The sequence below is a fragment of the Falco peregrinus genome, chromosome 1 (assembly GCF_023634155.1).
Source record: "Falco peregrinus isolate bFalPer1 chromosome 1, bFalPer1.pri, whole genome shotgun sequence".
NCBI lineage: Eukaryota > Metazoa > Chordata > Aves > Falconiformes > Falconidae > Falco > Falco peregrinus.
In genome coordinates, this window is record NC_073721.1 from 53,265,157 (window position 1) to 53,280,741 (window position 15,585).

Genomic DNA, 15,585 nt, shown 5'->3' on the forward strand with positions numbered 1-15,585 from the left:
CATCTACGATTTGGATTTGATATGTTGTAGTGACCTCACAAAAAAATCAGACTGCTAAGATAATGAGCGAGCCAAGAGCTGTGCAAATTACTTGTGGGGCTTTATTCTAGAGGTAAGACAGAGTACAGAGAGGTGAAATCAGGGCTTTTCCCCTCATATACTGGAGCTGAATCCTGTTCCTGAAGGAAAAAAGGTGTTACTGAAAGATCAGTCAAAGAAACTTCCACAGGATTCATTTACATTAGCCTCTCCTTCTTTTACACATGCCCTAGTTTCTTCTGAATTGAGTCAAAGGGCTGCTTTTGCAACCACCAGCCCAAACTGATTTCTAAATACATCATGACCCAGCCATCTTAGTCCTCTTGCGATGTTACATGGCAAAACCTGCTAGGTTTCCATGAGATTCAATCAGTTCTTTTCTTTCATCCTTGATGTTCCTTTCAAGTTAGATTGTAAATCTTATCTGTTACAATACCAGGTCTTCTTGATCACTATCTTAATGATTACACTACTACAAGGACTTCATGATTACAATCTAATAATTATACTAAGTTTTAATGTACAACCTTAGTATGTGTACAATCTAAGGTTATGCATTAACCCTCTGGCATCACTGGTGTCAAGGGGGTGGGTTTGACAGTTACCAAAGCTTCACGCCTTGTCAAGTGCGGGAGCGGGAGGCAATCCTGCCTTACTGGACTGATGGACAATGGTGCAACAATGGCTCCTCAGCTGTCACATGGGAAAGGGGAGCATGCTGGCCCTGTGGCACACTCGCTCCTGGATGTAATTTATGTGCATTCATTAATAAACAATCGCTTTATTCTTTCAAGTACTGTCCCTATGACAGAGCTTCCACAAAGGTGACACTGTAAACATACTGACAAAGAAACCTGCCTCCCTGAAATGTCCCTGATAAACCCAGCCAGAAACCCCCTTGATGGGGAGCAGTCAGCAGGACAAGAAAAACTTTGATGGGTTCAGGGCAAAGAAACTGCGATAGCAAACTGACCTAGGAAAACAGTGAGTGAGTAACAACTATTCTAGGAACTGGTGTCATACACCCACTTATGTATCCACACCAAAACGTTATAAAAAGTAACTTGCTACCCACCCAAAATGAGCTTCTCTGCCAGAGCTTCCTTGCATGAGAGGTCTTCTGGACAGACCAGACCTGCCCCAGGGATGCATGGCTGGCTCCAGACTCTGCTATGTGGATCACCTTTGAAGTGAGACTTTTCCGGACTCCATTACCCTCAGTCCTAGGAGCAGTTTGGCGAGTGTCGTACTGGTAACACCTCACATAATATATTTATAGGCATACACACAGGTAAAGGTTTAAAAATATATAGTTGTTTCACTCAGTGGAATTCTGTAATATCTTATATGTATATATTTGCTAAGGACATCTAATATACCAACCTGCCTCTGTGTTCCCTGCTTCACGTCTAATTACTTTGCAGGCTGGAGGGCAGGGTGGTAAGTAATACCTGTGTGTCTAAGTGACAAGGCCTGCACATAAAGATTTTTGTGTATGCAGGATTAGGAGAGCAGATTACTGATAGCAAAGAGGAGAGGAAAGGTGCAAACTACCTCAGAGTTAGATTAATGGAAAGAGTAATAAAAGGATACCGGGACAACCTAGAGGCTGTAGTTAAAAGATATGATTTGATAATCAGAAATTTAGATCCAGACTGGGGGGACTCTGATGTAATGTTAAGCATGCTGGCAGAAACAGAGAGACAACTGGTCATCCAGGTAGCACTGACCCAGGTGCAAGTCCCATGTCAATGCCGACACCCTGGAAGGTGGGGTGGATGTGCATTTTCCCTTGGTCAAACCAAACTGGGACTCAAACCATAGCACAGAGTATAAACTTCTAAAGAAATACCAGGAATGGCTATGATATGGATTGGCTAATGTGGTTCCTAGATCAGTAAATTATGCAACCCTATATGAGGTTAAACAAAAGCCAGAGGAAACACCTGAGTTTTTGGACCAGCTTAGGGCAGCAATGAGAAAATACACCACTATGGATCCCTCATCTGATGAGGGGAAACAGCAATATCACTATTTTTGGAACAGTCTACCTCGATATCCAAAAGAAGTTTCAGAAAGTGAAAGAACTGGATGTCAGGAATTTGGAAAGGTTGCTTGAGGAGTCCTGGAAGGTATTTTGGAACTGGGATGAGGTAGAACATAAAAAGATGGGGCATACTATAGCTGTAGTAATGCAGCATGGGAACAACCCACCTGTGAAAAGAAGCAATTGGCAAAATTTGTCCAGAGGCCCTCTTAGGAAGGACCAGTGTGCCTACTGTAAGGAACTGGGCCATTGGAAAAGAGACTGTCAGAAATCAGGAAATTCAAGGCTCATAACTGAAGCTGATACTGAATGATGGGAAACTGGGGAATCTACCCTAGTGGATCCACTGGTTAAAATAAAGCTAGGCACAGAATAAGGAAGTGGAATTTTCAGTTGATACTGGTGCTTCATATTCTGTGTTGAATCAAAAGGTAGGAACATGAGGGAAATAGTGCTGTCAACACTGTGGGAGCAGCTGGTGAGGTTGTAAAGGCTCATTTTCTAAAACAGTTAGAAAATAAATTGGGAAAGCAAGTGGGAATACATGACTTTTGTATTTGCCCAAGTCCCCAAAATCACTATTGGGCCAAGATTTTTTGGGACAATTGGATGCCAAAATAAAGTTTCATAATGGACAAATAATATGTGAAGTAAAAGAAGATTGGTCAAAATTAGGAGTTTGGCATTAATAACTAATGTAAAGCAAATAGGAATCCCCACTCAAGTGATGGATCAGGTGTTTCCAGGGGTTTGGACCGCTGGGCTACCAGGAAGGTCCAAATGAGCAGAACCCATTAAGGTGAGGCTCAAGTCTGGTGCAACTCCAGTAAGAGTAAAACAATACTCATTGAAATTGTGAGGTAGACAAGGAATAAGAGAAATAATTGAAATTTTATACAGAATGGGTTATTAAAAGAACGTGAATCAGAATATAATACACCAATCCTACCCATCAAAAAACCCAATGGGAAAGGGTATAGACTGGTGAAAGATTTGAGAACAATAAATCAAATTGTGGAAGACGCACACCCAGTGGTGCCAAATCCTTATGCTCTATTAACAAAATTAAAATCTGCATGGAAATGTTTTTTAGTGTTGGATCTCAAAGATGCCTTCTTCTGCCTCCCATTGGCTGAGAGAGTAGTCAAAAGCTATTTGCTTTTGGATGGAAAAATCCAGATTTGGGAAGAAAGTCCCAGTCAACCTGGACAGCGTTACCCCAAGGTTTTAAAACCAGTCCAATGATTTTTGGAAAACAATTAGCTAAAGAATTAGAAGAATGGAGTCCTCCCTCTCAAAACGGGACTTTATTACAATATGTGGATGATCTCTTAATTGCTATCCCTACTAAAGACAACTGTTGCCAATGGATGGTAAGCCTACTTAATTTCCTGAGATTAAATGGATATTGAGTACCCCAGCAAAGGGCTCAAATAAGTTACACAAGTCTGCGTTATCTGGGATATGAGGTATCTGAAGGATGAGAACTGATGAGAGAATGGAAAGAAGCTATTTGTCAAACACCTGAGTCCACCACAGTAAAGGAGTTACAAACCTTTTTGCGTATGACCGGGTGGTGCCATTTGTGGATATATAATTACGGCCTATTGGTTAAGCCATTATACCAGATATTAAAAGGAAACTCAACTTTGTTAGAACAGTCTAAACGCAAAAAAGCTTTTCAGCAATTGAAGCAGGAATTAATGAAGGCCCCTGCTTTGAGTCTCCCAGATGTAACCAAGCCATTTCTTCTGTTCTCCTATGAAAAGCAAGGAGTAGCTCTGGGAGTTCTGGCCCGGGACATGCCATATAAATGTGCAGTTGCACACTTCTCCAAACAGTTGGATGAAGTAGCTAAAGGATGTCCAGGCTGCCTGAGGGCAGTAGCAGCAGTAACCCTGAACATTCAGGAAGCCCAAAAGTTTACACTGGAGCAAAGAATGACTGTATTTGTGTCCCACGTGGTAACTGCTGTTTTAGAACAAAAAGGGTAACCATTGGTTATCCCCCTCCCATTTTATGAGATGGCAGCCAGTCTGGTAGACCTTGGTGATGTCACCATAACCACCACTAACTTTGTCAATCCAGCTTCTTTCCTCAGTGGCAATGTGGCTGGACCTGTAGAGCATGACTGTCTACAAACAATAGAGGAGGTACATTCCAGCTGCCCAGATCTAAAGGATCAACCTATCAAGGATGCTGAGAATGCATATGTTGATGGAAACGGTTACGTGCAGCAGGGACAACGAAAAGCTGGATATGTGGTAACTACTTACCAGAAGGTAATCAAAGCCTGCCCCTTACCTGCCAGAACATTGGCCCAGAAGGCAGAACTGATGGCATTAACAAGGCCTTAACATTGGCCAAGGGTAAAAGAATAAACATATGGACAGACTCAAGTATGCCTTTGGCGTGGTGTGTGCTCATGGAGCTATCTGGAAGAAACGAGGGCTCTTACTGGCCCAAGGGAAAGGAGTAAAATATGCTACCAAAATTCTGAAGTTATTGGAAGCAGTGAATGAACCAGAGGAAGTGGCTGTCATCCACTGTAGGAGCCATCAAAAGGGAAACACCTTTGCAGATAAAGTGTCAAAATGAGCAGCAGAACAGATGGTAACAAATGCCATTGATCCCTGAAGTTAAGGTAAAAAAACTTGTGCATGAAGTAACACCAGAATACTCCAAGGAAGATCAAAAAATGATACAAGACTTAGACACGAGTAGGAAAGAGAGGTGGTTCTACACTCTTGATGGGAAGATCATGAATCCCGAGCACTCAACTCTGTTAATTATTAAAGAAGACCATGAAGCAACCCACTGGAGAGTAGAACCCCTCTGTAAATACTTGACTGGGAAGTTGGTGTGCCAAAATTTGTACACAAAAATAAACCAGATAACCAAACAATGTGATGTATGTTTAAAGAATAATCCTAACATTACTATAAAGCTCCAGCTGGGAAATAGAGGAAAGGGAAAACTGCCAGGTTAGCATTGGCAGATAGATTTTTCAGAACTCCCAAGAAAAGAGGGGTATCATTACTTACTGGTACTCACAGACACCTTTTCTGGAAGGCCTGAGGCCTTCCCATGTAGAACTAACCAGGCTAGAGAAGTTACTAAGAAGTTATTGAATGACATAATCCTACAGTTTGGGGCCCCAGATGTAATCTCATTAGATAGGTGACCCAACCCCTGTGACAAAATAATGTAGCAAGTGAGCAAGGCCTTAGGCATAGATTGGCAGTTACATACTCCCTATTGACCACAGGCTAGTGGTCAGGCAGAAAAAAAAAGAATAATTTAATTAAACAACAGCTAGCAAAAATCTGTCAAGAAGCAAGCCTCTATTGGTATCAAGCCCTCCCAGTTGCTGTTCTCAGGGTTTGAACTAAGCCTCAAGCAAAAGAAGGGTTAAGCTGTTTTGAATTGCTTTGAAATTCCCAAGAGCTTTTCTCCAAAATATCCCTTCCAGAGATACTGATATTCAGGTCCTGGACCAAACACCATACTCGAGGTTGTTTTACAGCAGGGCAGCAAAGTTTTGTAGAACAAATGAGGCTGAGAGACTGCCCAGACACATTCTCCTCCATGTTCTCCCACACCCATGTGGCAGCACCTTCAGAAAACACTTTTCTATTTGTTCCCAATAGTTCTATAAACATCTCTAACAAAATTTCACCAATGTCCTCCCCCCTGAAGCAGCGTGCTGCTGTTATCACAGATGGCAATGCAAAGATGTTCAAAGGAAATGGTCAGAAACACTTGGAAGCTAAAGGTCACAATAAGCAGGAAAAGAAAATACTTTACCATGTACATGAAACTGTTGGAAACTTTTTGCCAGCACAAAGTGGAAGTTTCCAGCTACCTGCAGGAGACAGTAATCTTTTGTTAAAAGGCCTGAATCTACATAAATAAAGCAGTCATACCAGATATTGGATTTTCAAATTTTTGTTTGTATAAGATAGACAATAAGCAACTTATTTTCATGGGTGACAATACCAGCAAACATTGTCCTAAAAGAGGTATGAATTTCCCCTCTTCCTAACAGGCAGTCATGTGGAAAGCCATCATCATGTACCGATGTTGACAATAACCGTTCTATGCAGAGTATTTTAGTGGACATAAAAATGGGAAGAAGGAGGAATTAAGTCTACTGGGAGGGAAGTAACTGCTGCTGTATGAAATACAAAAAGGTATCACAGAAAAGGAGGGAGAAAGTAAATGAGAGGGTAAGCCAGCAGGGTAAGAAAACCCTTAATGCAATAAACAACAGTGGTCCTATGTATGCATCCATGAAAACAAGCTGCGTTCAAAAATAAAGTACTAAACTTACCACAAACACCCCACAAAAAAACCACCAACCCCCCCCAAATCCCCTAAAAGACAAAGGTAATTAATATTTTAACCTTGAATATAAACAGGATATGGGTATTAGATGTCAGTCCTCTCTGACACTTACTAGCAACCATACACACCCTCCTCGAAGATTTCAATGCGTCAGGCTCACATGCTACAATACACCTTTGAATGTCTGTGCAAACCTATCGCTTATGTTAACTGCGGACCTAATGAAAACGGAGATGTGCAAAGTTGTCCAAGGGCCTAACAGCGGCCCCCAGAAATTTCCCTAGCGACACCCACCCCTGGACCCTTGCTACCCACAGCATTCCCCTTTGAATCTTTCCTGCTCATCACACTTTGTGACAAAGGGTCCTGTAATGGTTCAGCACCCATGATGATGCTCAACACATGAAGTCTGGCTTCATGAGCAAAAGGGTGGGGTGTGTTTGTTTTGGGGTTGTTTTTTTTCCCCCACACAAATAAAGAATGTGGTCGCTAGGAATAGTACCCAAAGATGTAAAAAACCCTCCAGATTTTGAAATAAAAAAGTAAAATAAAAAAATTAGCCTGAGCCTGACTGCTAGAATGTACTTGGGTACATAACCTGCACGTCCAAGTGTTTTGTGCTCGGTAACCTGCCAAATGACAGGGTAGTAACATAGTCATCTGGTGTATCTTGTACTACATTTTCATACACCAGTTGCAAAAAACATCTCTTTGAGCATCTTCAACCTTGACAATCAACTCCAATAGTCTTGCTTCCACTGGTTTTCTAAAGAAGGGAACGTTTCGCTCCCTCCAGCACCTCTGCTGAAAAGTTGTTGGTTACTGTTATCTCCTCCAGCACCCAATGGTGGTCTCCGTTTTGAGACTAGAAGGGCAGGTGGGACCACCTAAACCTCAAAGAAGCTGCCTATCCCCCTCCAGAAACATTGGTAAAAAGACTCACTAGATAGATGGTAGAAAAAGCTAAGCTTCTCCAGCCAGCACGCTTCCTACCAGCCCACTCCATTAAACAGAGGATTAGCCCCTGCCCACTGCTTTTCCTGACCCTCCTACTGAACCCCTTTACCAGCAGAAGTACCTTGCTGAGCCCAGGGGTTTTTACAGTCCTGAGAACACCTAAAGCTGGAAAAAAATAAAGAGCAGAATGCCACGACTGTGCCTTCTGCCACTCATCACCACCATGCAACAGGCTCACGGCAAAACCCATCTCTCACCTTGTTGACCTCCAGGAAACCGTACACTTGGCAGCCCTCGTTCTTCTGCTCTTGCATTTCCTAGATAAATCCTTCCCTCTTGCACTGCTCTATGCTATCCGGGTTCCCAAAGGTCCAGCCTCGTCGCCTGTATGCTTCTCTGACATCGTCACAAGTATCGCAGCACCTGCAAGAGCACAGTCATCATCTTATCATCTTTACAGCAATAAAGAGACGCTCCAGCTCAGGACTCCAATCCCCGGTGGATTTCATTTCAACAAATCAACAAAGCAAACATCAGGGACTGGACACCGAAAGGTGGTCTAACGCTCCTGAAGGAGCTTGAGCTTCCCGACGTACTTTTTGAGATTTTGGCAGGAGGACGCAAGCTGCTTTAATGCAGCGCTTAAGCCTGAAGAGGACTTTAGCCATCCATTCAGACAGCCAAGTCAATCCTCGGCAAAGAAATTTGCTGCAGAAACGACATCAGTCTCCCACAGTTCTGAGCAGCTTGGAACTTGCCCACGTGAACAAAGCATCTGCCTGTTTCTATTCCTCCCTTCCTCTGTTTTAAGGGCAAGACTGCCGACATTGGAGGCAGGGTTAACGGCAAACTTTCTTCATTGCTCTTCTACCTCTGGACAACATCTTCGCTCACCACAAAAAAAAAAAAACAATTGTCTGTCTTGGTTCCGTGTTGCGCTGGACAAGACAAAAAGTTGAAGGCCGGAATCATGAATCCCTCAAGATGGAAACTTCTCTGGGGAAGGACGCAACTTGACAGATGGCCGCGACTGAGAGACGGGACGCAGCTTGATGCAAGCAAGCGTCACTTCAATTAGCCTAACAGCATTATTATACACACATAAGCAATTGTTACATCTTATTCCGATTAGTTATAGAATACGCAAGTTTTTGGGCCATGTGGCAACTCGCGCGAAGATCTCACACTAGCTATTTAGCAATTCAGCAACAGTTCAACAATTCAACAATGTCTGCAGTTCTTGCACCACCTCCTCGAGCAAACTGACAAACCGACCACCTTATTTCTCGGATAGTCTCAACTTGGCATTTAGTCCCCGTTTCTATACCCTTCAGTAATTTCTCATGTCCCTTATCACCAGGGCTTGAGGCCCACAAGCTCAAGCACCTTCCTTTCAACTAACCGATTGTTACTTGTGGTCCTGCTTCCCAGGCCCCCTCCTGCAACAGATGTGACAAACTAAGTTACCACACGGAGCTAATAATAGCGAAGGATAGTCCAGAACCTGCAGACTATCACGAATCCATTCTTACACAAATTTGCAGGTAGAAGGAATGAGAAACACCAGATGACACCCGTCGTTTGTGCGAGTGATAGGCGTCTGGTCTTTGCTCCCATAAGGATGCAAAGCCTGCAGCAGAAGCGAGAAGGCAAAGCCATAACCGGGTTTTATTCCGAGACAGCTCGCAGAACGGTGAAATAGTTTGCACAGCTCCCCTCTGGACACCAAGTAATCCCAGAAAAGGTTCCGTTTGCTAAGATACAGTCTTTGCGCTACTGCCCTTTAACAGGCACGCAGACAAAACAGACAACCTAACTCTGCACGCTCTTAACAAATCGTGAGTGCAGCACAGGCATACTAAAACACAACAGCTCTCCCCATTCTACGAACAGGTGCCCAGGAGGATTTCACTGCACGGACTTTCACAGACATTTTGGAAAAGAAAAAAAACCAAACCCAACAGGTATGCCACATTAACTGTACCGATTCAAGCACCAAGAAGATGGAAAGGTTACCGGATGTCCTCCGACTCTGCCCCGTAACAGCTTGCACAGCAATCGGCATCCAAAGCATTTGGATCAAACGCCTTTTCTTCTTCTTTCCCCAGTTCTAACACAACAGAGGACTCAAGGTGACGAGGCACGTCTAGAAACACTATCCTGTACTTCCGCTCTACGCCCAGTAACTGTTCTACACATGAATGAAATGATCTTGTGTCAGAATCTGCACATCCTGCACCCGAAGCTCACCTGAAAGAACGCATAGAGCCTGTTGAGCTGCAAAGTAAGATCAAGAAGCAGAGCAGTACTTGCCATCTGAAGAACACCCTCCACAGAAAGAGCCAGCCACCCGAAAGCCTTGCTGGGGCGCCGGTCAGATGTTACTTGCACAAAGGCCTTGTTAAGACTTTGTCTAAAGCAGACCCAAACAGCAAGTTGCAACTGATACCGGACCCGTTACACAAACACCACTTCAAATAGCAGACAACAGCACGTAACGCGTAATCCCGTCCCAAGATACACAGGGAACACAGTTATACATTGCTGCGGAGCTAGAGCAGCGTGGGAATCTCCCAAGCGGAAAACTGACACTCAGTCCTCCAGAAAAACGGTGCTGACAACGCACACACATGAACCACTGGCTTGCTAGAATCTCCAAGGAATTTCTGTCTTTGTCACGACTTTACAATTCTGCCAGTGCCTGTGCCGCCTGTGTGTTGAATGCACAGCCACAGTACAGCTGGGGCACAAACCCGCGGAGTTTTATGTTCTTAAGTGCAGAAGGCTGCAGAGGGACTCGTAAAAGAGGAGATGAGAGCTGGTGACAGCTGAAACCCGCCAAAGGGCAAGACATGCCTCCAGAAAACTCAAACAGGACCTCTGTTTTTCCAAAAACCAAAACAAATACCAAAAGGTCCGCAAGCTTTGGAGCTCGGAATAAGCGAGCCAAGGAACTGCACGTCTAAAATTTTCAAGACCACGGGTTCCTATTAGGAGAGGCCCCTGAAAACCAGGCCGTTTCACTCACGAATCCTGAAGGACAGGACCAAGTCTGCTGGATTACAAAAGCCCTCTAAGGCTCACTGTCTAGGCACCGCCGCACTACCCTCTTACGAGCCTCAAAAAGGTGGCTTCTTGGATAACTAAGGCCGGGGCAGGTGATAACGCAGACACTGCTGAGGGGACAAAAATGTTATCGGGACCCTCTTTGTTGAGATTGGGAGGCAGACCAGGTGGACAGAAGTGAGTATTAAAGACATCTGTATTAGCCACGGGGGGGGGGGGGGGAAGAGAGATTTAAATTAGAAAGTATGAAATATGCATAAAAAAAATCAATCATTAACCTCGCTTCTTTCATCAAATACTTTATGGTAGTCATGACCAAGCAAATACGAACTTTTTGGAAAGTATACCCATTCTTAAACCACTGTACCAGACTCACTTTCTACAGCTTCCAACATTCAAACAAGTTGAAAGTACGCTTAAGAATTCAACCAGTATGGGGTTTGATCCTGTAATTACACTAAGAGATAGTGTCAGGAAGAATGCAGCTTAATAATTCCTACGCTTTGTCAAAGCCATGATTCCTGCCATTTGAAGAACACCACCTGTACAACACGCGGCGTCTTTCAAGATACAGCAACTAGTAACAGCTTTCCGAATGTAATCGGTAGCTGCCCCGTCGAGTTGTCTCCGAGAGCACCCAGAGGTACCGCACACAGCTTAGATACCATAAAGAAACCGCAGTACGTAAAACCCCACATGCAAAGTTTCATGCTGTTAACATGGTCCTCCACTTGCATGCAGATATGACACACGACGCTGGAAAACTCGGCCCGTGTTAAAAGGAAGGAAACGGTAAATAACAATAATAAAAAATTTAAAAATTCAACCCTCTATCGCCATCCAATGGGAATTAATGAGATGACATCCCGGCACAGAACGCCGCCTACCACAGAAATCATTAAGCTATTACCTATTTTAGTGCAACTATGATCAGGAAAAGCCTCCACATACTACTCCATAATACTTAAGGTCAATGGTAAAGAAAATGTATTTCTAACTAAGAAATTTAAAGCGCCGAAGCAGCTAAGTGGCAGAACCAGGCCTCGTCCCTAGCGTAGCCCTCGTCCAAGGGTGGTTTAAAACCCAGTCCAGTTGATCAGTGGGAGAACAGAGAAACAACAGATGACCAATTTGTGCACACAGGCACTCTCAGAAACGCCAGTGTTTTTAGAAAATTTAGTAAACGAATTGCTTGTTCAAAGACGAAGCGCGCTTGAAGGAGCATGTGAGTTAAAGCAGGCAGAAAGAAGATCACGACTCGAGGAGGAGCTAGGAACTGAGAAGATGCATCACCTGGGACAGAGTCAGGCGATGGATCTGCAGCACCGACAGGACCAAAGGAAACGCCTACAAACTTCAGACGTTGACTAATGGTTTGACACGTGTATATAAGCTGTGCTGTATCCCTTGGTTCTCTGCCACTCACTGGGGTGGTGGCCCAGCTCTGACTTGTGACTCAAGCAAGCCCAGCTGGTACCTACGACGGTGTAAATTTTTCCTTTGACAGACAATACTGCTACAGTTGCACCTCAAATAACTGACCGAACATCAAGTGTTACTAACAGAAACTGAGAATCCTAGAGTTTCAGGAAGACGGGTGGACACTTCCAATCTAAACATGCCACACTGGTGATGGAAATCAAACCAGCCACGGCCCTTTTCCAGACGGCAGAAGAAATCGCTTGTTGCGTGCAGTGGAACTTGATTGCTTTCAAAATGCCTCTCCTGGATGAGACTGTTTGCTCCCTGCAAGTTTCTCTTCCTCTCTGTTGATAATGTAAGGAGCGAGAACAACCGGTTCAGACCGAGTAATCCCAGCGGGGGCTGGCAACACAAGTAAGGCAGGAGGCCTACATGTGGCAACAGAGAATTAGATACAGAAAAGCGGGGTTTGGACCCCAGACATCACATTCGTAACGCCACAGCCTCTGAATACAGAAAGGCTGCTAAGTGGCACAACAGCAAGAACTCCATCACCACATCCCCATGACAACAGGAGAAGCTCTCGTACCTACCCACTGTTCAGCTCTTGGCTTAGTTTAGCCTTTCAGCTTCAAGAACAGAAAAGTTAAATCCGAGTTACAACAAATCAGCAAACTTAGTTCATGCCAATACACGGAACTACACTATCTCCCAGAACAGATAATAAGGAGCTCACGTTTTAGAAAGACAAAGTCGGGACAGCATTACCATTCCATTGCAACACTACCAGAATCGTTCCTGGTTTGTATTCAAGTAAAACAATTAAGTCATAACATGTAAAAAATGCAGACGAGAGGTTTATGTAGCAGAGGACCACTTACTCCAACTTGTAACTAAATACATTTCAGTCGATATATCAGTTATCAGGTATGCATTAACACACACAAAGTAAACGCAGTAAGATGATAGTTTAGGCTTAAGGGTCAAGTCCAGTGGAGCCTTCCCTGGAGAGAGGCTCTTTCCTCGAACCAGCTCGTCCCACCTGTCAGCCTCCTAGGCTTTAAAGATGCAACCCGAGTCAAGTTTTGCCAGAACAGCTGCTTGATTTCTAGTAGGAAAAGCCTAGCCACTCAGCAGCTTTGCTCCTGAAATGCATCAACGAGTCCCTGTCTCAGTTTCAGAGGGACCAGGCAAAGACTTGCCTCGCAAAAGTACCGAGCATTATACACACACGCGAGCTTGTCTGATCTGCCAGGGTAATAGATTTGTGTCCTATAAACTCTTCAAGAGTTTGTGGTGTTTAAAACACTGTGAATTCAGCCGTCCCTTGTTCCCATGAATCTCACAGCAGGCATACGGCGATGGAAAGACTAAGAGAACATGCATCCAACAATGGCAGAATAGCATCTTACCGTGTCTCTCTGCTTCTGGAGTCACACGATTGGCAGCTTTATCCAAGCGTTGTTTAATCGGCTTGTGCTCTACGTCCAGCTGCTGCTCGCCTGCTACGTCCATGGCATCGATGCTCAAATCTGAAAGCAGCGAGCAAGGAAAGCGGTCTATGAACACGCAAGTGTTACGGCCTGCGGCAAGCTGAGGAAGTGCAAAGACAGAACCTTTCAGCCAGCAGGGTAAAAATGTGCCAAACCGGGAGAGCGTGTACCGCTAGGGCCAAGTGACCTACAGGGAATAAAACGCACGATGCAGCAGGCTAGATGGCCCTCTCGGGTACAGGGTTTGGTGTCCCAGAAGGACCGTTTCCCACTTCCAAGAAAGCGCTACCCTGAAAGGTAGACGCGCTTAGGGCAAAAAGCCAAAAGCAAACCCCTCAAAGCCCAGAACCATCTTCAGGAACACAGGAGTTAAGACTAAAATTGGTTGAAAGCTGCCTCCTACCTCTTCCCCCGCCACCTTTCCCCCTTCAACATCAACACATTTCCCGCTGATCCCTTTTCACAAAAAAAGATTGAGGCCTGTGCTGTCAGCTCGGTATCGAAGCACCACGATGCGCTCGCCGGCTACACGCTCTCTTAGAAGGCTGACAGCTTCTCCGCACACAACGGCCGAGGCTTCCAGTCTCTCTGGCCTTCCCACGCCCTGTTAAACGTGAGGAAGGCAAAGACCGATAACAACTCGGGGGGTCAGGAGGAAGTCAAGATGCACTACATCTAGAGCCCAGCACATTACCACAACAGAACAAGAGGCAGGAACGATCGGTAGACAGGCAGATAACGTGCACGGCAGTAATACCCAGTCAGACTTGCAGGACTTCCAGTCACTTCATCCCACAAAACTTTGTTTTGAATTTAGTTAAAAGGTAATCAGATTCTTAACGCTCATTCTGCTTTTATAACTTCTGGAGAAAGGCTAACCCGTGGCATTGGCATTACAGTCACAATTCAAGTACAAAAACCACGGCAAAGCTGTGCCTTGCCAAGTGACTTCCAAAGCAGGCTCTCGAGCCTTTCAACAAGGCAGTCAAATCTGGAGTCCCAAGGGAACTCTGTGCCAGCTCTGTCAGTACGGCTGAGCTCTCTGACAAAGTACACCGCCATGCAGAAAGGTAAAGTGGGTTTATACCTCAGGCTCGTTTACAATCCAGAAAAATAATACTGCCCGACTGGGCGCGCTGGTTTAAGCGCCCAGCAGGCCTGGCTGCGTAACCACGAGCGACCACCAATTCCTCCCAGTCTGCTGCCCAAGCAGCAGCGCAGCACTCTGAAGCAGCGGGCACACTCGAGGACCTCGCGGGCCCTCGGCAGCTACAGACGTTATCCCTCCATAGTCAGCAGTCTGACTCACAAGCACAAGGCATATGTGGAAAAGTAACATCTAGACTGACCTCCAGTTTAGCTCCCCTTGACTTGTCAGCGTACGGTTCCGGATGAACCTAGGTACAAAGAAAAAACAAGAGCCCCGTTTCACTCGGAAGCAAATCAAAAGGCCTCTCCCCTTCGGCTGCTCTGGCCCAGGAGCTTGCCTGTGTCAAGACACAGGATCAGCGAGACACCTCCCAGCCCTCCCCGGTAGCTAAGCGCTTGCCGTTTTGTAATGCTTTTTAGAGAAACCAGCAATCGGGGGCGAGGGGTGGGGATCCCACCGCCGGCTTCCTTTTCTTTCTCTCGCCTGCAGACGGCGGGAAGAGGCGCCTGAGCCACCCCCCTGCGACAGCGTTACAGCAGGCCCAAGGCAGCCTCTGCGGCCCGCGGGGGCCGGCAGCCCCAGCCCGCTGCCACGGCCGCGGCCAGCGGCTGGGGGAAAGACGAAGCCCCGCGCAGAGCTGCTGCGGCGGCTGCCCGGGCAGCCCGGAGGCGGCGGGGGGGGGGGGGGGGGGCGGGGGGGCGCCGAGAAAAAAAAAAAAAAAAAGCAGCACCGTGAGGAGCCCGCTGACCACCGTCACTGCCGGGGAGTCGAGAACCGCCGGCAGCCCCGCCGGTCCCGGGCCGCCCCAGCCGCCACCAGGCGCTCCCCGCCGCGCCGAGCGCCGGCCCGCCACGCCCCCCCCGGCCGGCCGCTGCCCCCCGGCGAGGCCCGGGCCCGGGCTCGCCCGCGGGCCCCGGCAGCCCTCAGCCCGCCCGCTCACCCAGCGCGCCGCCGCACGTCCCGGCCCGAAAGCCTTCCAGGCTCCCGGGGAAGGCCCCGCACCGCCACAGCCGCTCCAGGGCGCCGCGTGGCCGGAAATAAACCCACCTTCCTACGCCCACGGC

The 15,585-nt window shown here is 46.3% G+C and overlaps 1 protein-coding gene across 7 annotated transcripts in view; it reads right to left on the reverse strand.

Annotated features, from left to right (window-relative positions):
• Positions 1–15,585, reverse strand: part of GARNL3 (GTPase activating Rap/RanGAP domain like 3) — an 80,557-nt gene extending 64,972 nt beyond the window's left edge. For 2 of the 7 annotated variants that reach the window (XM_055815585.1, XM_055815564.1), the window contains exons 1-3: positions 15,462–15,585; positions 14,721–14,768; positions 13,291–13,410 (exon numbers count right to left, since the gene is read on the reverse strand). The gene's annotated coding sequence lies outside the window, so the exon portion shown is untranslated. Of the gene's footprint in view, positions 1–79; positions 5,952–7,647; positions 7,814–13,290; positions 13,411–13,774; positions 13,976–14,720; positions 14,769–15,251; positions 15,356–15,461 lie in introns of those variants that run through there. The other 5 variants (XR_008749048.1, XR_008749047.1, XM_055815572.1 and 2 more) reach the window with 5 other exon arrangements.